The 5,376-nt window shown below is 51.8% G+C and overlaps 1 pseudogene; it reads right to left on the minus strand.

The window, feature by feature from the left end:
• Positions 1-2,541: 2,541 nt before the first annotated feature.
• On the minus strand, positions 2,542-4,769 carry LOC123158395 (WAT1-related protein At1g09380-like; annotated as a pseudogene).
• Between the last annotated feature and the right edge of the window lie 607 nt (positions 4,770-5,376).

Consider the following 5,376-nt stretch of genomic DNA (forward strand, 5'->3'; position numbering starts at 1 on the left):
TTCTTCATGTAGTGTGTGCATTCATAGGCTAAGAGAATGTTGTCCGTAATTAAACATCCCGGAACAAAGGCACTCTGGTTAGGTGAGATCACATCAGGTAGGATTCGTTTGAGGCGGTTTGCAAGAACCTTTGAAATTAGCTTGTACACCATGTTACATAAGCTGATTGGACGAAGATCTTTCATACTCTCCGGGTTTTTTGTCTTGGGGATTAACACAACACAAGTCTCATTCCAACCCTCCGGCATTGGTCCTCCACGCAAAACAGCCAGAACTTCTTCCACAATTTTGTCTCCCACAACTTCCCAGCATTTCTTGTAGAAGATGGATGGCATCCCGTCTGGTCCGGGGGCCTTGAGGTCACCAATGCTTTGTAGAGCCTCAAACACTTCCTCACGGGTGTACTCTTTCATTAATAGATCGTTCATGGCAGGTGTGACTCTGGGATGAACACAAGCCAACAATTCCTCCTGTAGGGCACCTGCATGGGAAGTAAACAGGTTCATAAAATAGTTAGTGACCACTTCCTTCATCTCCTCCTCCTTATCCACTACTCTCCCATCCTCCCTTCTTAATCTCTTAATTCTATTGCTCCTTCTCCTTTCAGAGGCGGCATCGTGGAAAAATTTCGTGTTGCGGTCGCCTCCCTGCATCCAATTCACATGGGCCCTTTGCTTCCAGTATGTTTCCAGCTGGTCCTCCAAGCGGCTTAATTTGAACCGCAGCATCTGCTCACGCCTCACTTGTTTTGGACTAATATCCTTCCTTCTCTCCTTTTCCAGATCCTTTTTTAGCCGATCTATGCGTTTCTCCAAGTCGCCCAAAACATTTTTGCTCCAGTCAACCAACTCCCTCATAACTCCTTTAACTGCCCCTGCTACCTTTTTACCTTCGGGTGCCGTCTCCTTCTCCCACGCCATCTTCACCAGCTCCTTGCATCCTTCCTCTTCCAACCACCTCGCCTCAAACCGTGGATTATGAGTACAGTTTGCCTCCCTTCTGACCTCTGCTGCACCTGCAGTATCGATGATGACAGGTCGGTGGTCCGAATGGCGTGGGTCACCATTGACGACCCGATAAGCAGGGAATCTGGGCGCACCAGCCTTGTGTAGCGACTGTGCGATCTAGCCTTTCCTTAATGTATTGCTCTGCTGTATGACTGTTATTCCTCCACGTGAAAGTATCACCAGCAAACCCCAAATAGCCAAGCTCGCAATATTCCAGCGCCTCCTTAAAGTTATCCATACATCGTTGGCTCCTCGGCACACCCCCCCTCTTTCTCCCAGGCATGTGACAGCTCATTAAAATCTCCCCCACACAACCATGGAATATTGTTTTGGTTTTTCAGGGTTCTCATCAGCTTCCAGGTTCTTCCTTTCTCTTCCATCTTCGGCTCCCCATATATCCCCGTAAACCTCCACTTGAACCGATCCTCTTCTGTAATCTCAGCATCAATGTGATATTTTGACAGGAATCCTACCACCCGCAAGTCCATTTCCTTCTTCCAGAACAAAGCCAAACCCCCTCCTCGGCCCTCGCTGCCCTTCGCTACCATGCACGTCATGTTCATCTTCCATATTAACCATTTAAGTCTCCGTTGCTCCATCCTTGTTTCCGACAAGAAAAGAACATCGGGGTCCTCCCTCTTATGGAGTTCCAGAAGACCCTGAATTGCCGGGTCGTTCCCCAACCCCCGGCAATTCCAGCAGATTAGCCTCATTGGTTCGCGCAGGGCTGTTCCGACAGCCCCGCGTCATTGTTATCCTGCCCTGCCTTCCTCACATCTTGTACTCCATCCCCACGGCTCTTCTTTGGGTTTCCACCCTCCTCCACTTCCATAGCATCGGCCCCTCTTTTCTTCTCCAGGCTTACCCCTTGCGCCCCCTTATTATTTTCCTCTCTAGGGATCCTTTTGAATTTCCCGCCCTTTCCCTTCACCCTCTCCTTCTCTGTAGGGTTCAGCTCCACACCCGCACCTCCTGCTTCTGCTTCCTTCCCGGCATCCCGTAGCTCAACCCCCTCCTTTTCACCATTCCCCTTCGGTACTGTATCAACCGGGCCTGCCTCCTCCGGTACCCCACCTTTAGTGACTCCATCCTTCTGATATGGTAGCGCCTCTCTCCTATCTCCCCTAGTGAATAAGGCTTTTTTTGCTCTCCCATCCGATTCCCTTTCTTTCTCATCCTCCGGTGCCTGCTGCAGCTTTAGAGGGCTTGTTACTTCACCTTCAGTCTCACTTCTACCCTTCTCCTTACCACCTGCAGATACTAGCCCCTCCCTCCTCCAGGACGGCCCGTCACTCCCCGACTTGCTTCCATTGCTTGACCCACCGTACCTCCTTCTTGTGAAGCCAGCCCCAAACTGTCCTCCACCCCTTCTTCGCTCTCCTAGGTTAGGATTGCCATCTGGTACATACCGCATCCAGCGTCCATACTGTGCTTCCTCCCCCTTCTTCAATTTCTTCTTGCATTCTCGGTCAGTGTGACCCATAATTCCACACGTGAAGCAGAAGTCCGGTAGGTACTCGTATTAAAAATGGCACTAGTTCTTTTCCTCCTCCTCCTTTCTCTTACCATGCTCCTTCACAATTGTATCCCCATCACCATCTTCTTCATCATCCAGGAACATGCCCCTCATCAATGGCTCATCGACCCTAATCCTAACCTTCACCCTGAGCGCCTGACCTATGGCCGTTCCATCTTCTCCCGCATCCACTTCGACCAGGTCTCCAATATGCTCCCCCATCTCTTCTGCCAGTTCCTTGCACATCATGCCAAGGGGAACATTGTAGATGCGTACCCAGATTGGTACCTTCTCGAAGCGATATTCATCAATGTTTTTGGCTGGATCAAAATCCTCGATCACGAGCAGATCCTTGTCGAAGGTCCATGGGCCATTCTCAACCGCCTTCCTCTTCCCCGCCTCCTGTTGGAACACAAATAAGAATCTATTCCCCCCCCCCAATCTCCTTTGCTTCGAGCCTGCTCATGGGGCACCAGGCTCTCCCCAACGCCGTCTCCATTCCGGCAGCATACCCCGGTTTGTCCGAGATTAGTTTCCCGACCGCCTTGAAAGCCGCCCCTTCCTGCTGTTTCTGCATCGCCTTCCTCCACCCGATCTTCACCCCCTTCCTTTCTGCGTCCGACAGGTTCATCTTCTTCAACTTCCCCTCCACTCCCTCCATCCTCCGCTTCCAGATCACGCTCACCCGAAACGAGGGAAACCAGATTGACTAGGGTTTGGTGTTTTACGACCAGGTGCCCTGGTTCACCTAGAAGGCTTATGGTGGATGGGTTCAAAGGTTACACGACGGGGGAGATCCCTCTCCTGTCCCGGCCCAGAGATCGAGGCCGAGGGCGCTTGAGAATCCACGAGGACAAAACCCTAGCGACGGCGCAAGGGAGACGACGGGCGAGATCGCCTCGCAATCGCCAAACACCCAGACCCTAACCGTCACGCTCGGGACGGACAAGCTGGGGCAGCGACCCCTTGATGGAAAATGTCTTGGTAATATAATGATCTTGGCATTAACTGATGGTTTCTATTCGGATGACAATGAGCGATGACTACCTGCAACTCGCACCTGATCACGCAATGTATGATTTGTATTTCATTAATCACGCAATGAATGTGTGGAAGTGGTACATCAGCTCCCAATTGGAATAACAGCCTACTATATCAAACCGGCAAGGAGGAGGAATTGGCCGTGTCACTCTTCGGCTCCGGGCCCTTGGCGGTGATCTTCGCTTCACTTTTGACGTCAACTAGGGCCGCCGGTCTGCTCATCTCACTCCCCTTGCCCCACAGCACCATGTACAGCCCGCCAACAATGAGAGCAGACCCAATAGCATTGCAGCGACAAAAGAGAAAAAATGTCAGGACTCTCAGAAGAAGAAATGCTGAACAATGCCGTCAGGATGAAGGAACGTACCTTCCGACGTGCAGCTGCTCGTCGAGGACAGCCCACCGGAGAACGGCGACGACGACGAGCACCACCGGAGAACGACGACGACGAAGAGCGGGCCGCGCGCCTGGATGCACCACGTCATCATTGCGAACGTGACACCCCAGCCCACGATCCCCTAAAGATGCATGTTCTTGTTACGCCCCGCCACTAAATGGTGACTTGGTGAGTGAGATGATGATCAGCGTAGTAATTACCATATAGAGCACGGTGTACAGCCTGATTCCGAGCCCAAGGTTACCAGCCTGCTCCGGTCCACGGCGGCGCTGACGCCGGCGTACTCAAGCGATACTGTGAGGGACATGATGGTCGTGCTGGTGTATGGCGCCGAGAAATCATCCGACGCCTTGTTTTGCAAAACAAATTTAGTAGTCAATGGATCATCATATCACATACTGACAAAGAATTCAATGTTCGGCTCGATCTAGACGCATACCTGCATGACGAGCCAGGCGGCCCAGGCGGCGGTGCTGAGGATGACGAGGGCGTCGCCGAGGACAGTACTGGCCGGTGGCACCTCCGTGGCGGCGATGGCGGCGTGCTCCGCGTAGCGCCAGTTGACAGGGGAGGCCTGGACCTTGAGGAGCGGGCCCTTGTACAAGGGCATGATCATGGAGCCGCCGACGCAGACGAGCGTGCCAGCCACCTTGGCCTTCCCGGCGACTGTCCCGAGCCGCACCGCCTCCATCCTCAGCGCGGCGGCTATGGCGAAGGTGATGGCCTGGACGATGTTGCCGATTGCGCAGGCCACAGTCGGGCCGGTGGACTGGAACCCAACAAAGAAGAGCACCTCGCTCACCGCCATGCTGCACGTGCATGCCCGCCCGAGCAGCGTACGGAAGCTCGTCAATCATCTGGAATCTAACTGCTCAAAACAAAAAAAAAATTGGAATCCTTTCTGGACTAGCTAATCTCTCAAATTCACTGCTAACGAACATCGAATGGGCAGCAGCAACGCACGATAGATATGGTAGCAGATCCAACGGCCTAAGTCACCCGCATGGGAAGTAATTGTCTGTCATGTTACTGGGTTAAGGCCCAGCGTGCTCGCCTGGCCGGCCCAACTAACGCGACTACTAGCTAAGAATTTCGGACCCAGGTCTTACTGATTAGTCCCATACCGCTTTTGCAAACTTCTTTACAGATGTTTATAATGTTGATTGTTAGTGCAATTGACACCAAGTGGTCAGCTTGGTAAGCTATCAACAAAAAATTACAATCACTGATAAATGATTCCTGGGTTGTGACTCTCATCACAACCTCTATTAGCACACCGACATGGTGTGTTCAGCTTTTTTTTTATGGTATGTCTTGTTTTTTTAGAAGGCTATCCTGGCTGGTGTGGAGTGCAATGAATCTTGTTCGATTTTTGTCTAGTATATAGTTTGTGCTTACAAAATTTCCTATGATAA

The sequence above is a fragment of the Triticum aestivum genome, chromosome 7B, assembly GCF_018294505.1.
Source record: "Triticum aestivum cultivar Chinese Spring chromosome 7B, IWGSC CS RefSeq v2.1, whole genome shotgun sequence".
Taxonomy (NCBI): domain Eukaryota; kingdom Viridiplantae; phylum Streptophyta; class Magnoliopsida; order Poales; family Poaceae; genus Triticum; species Triticum aestivum.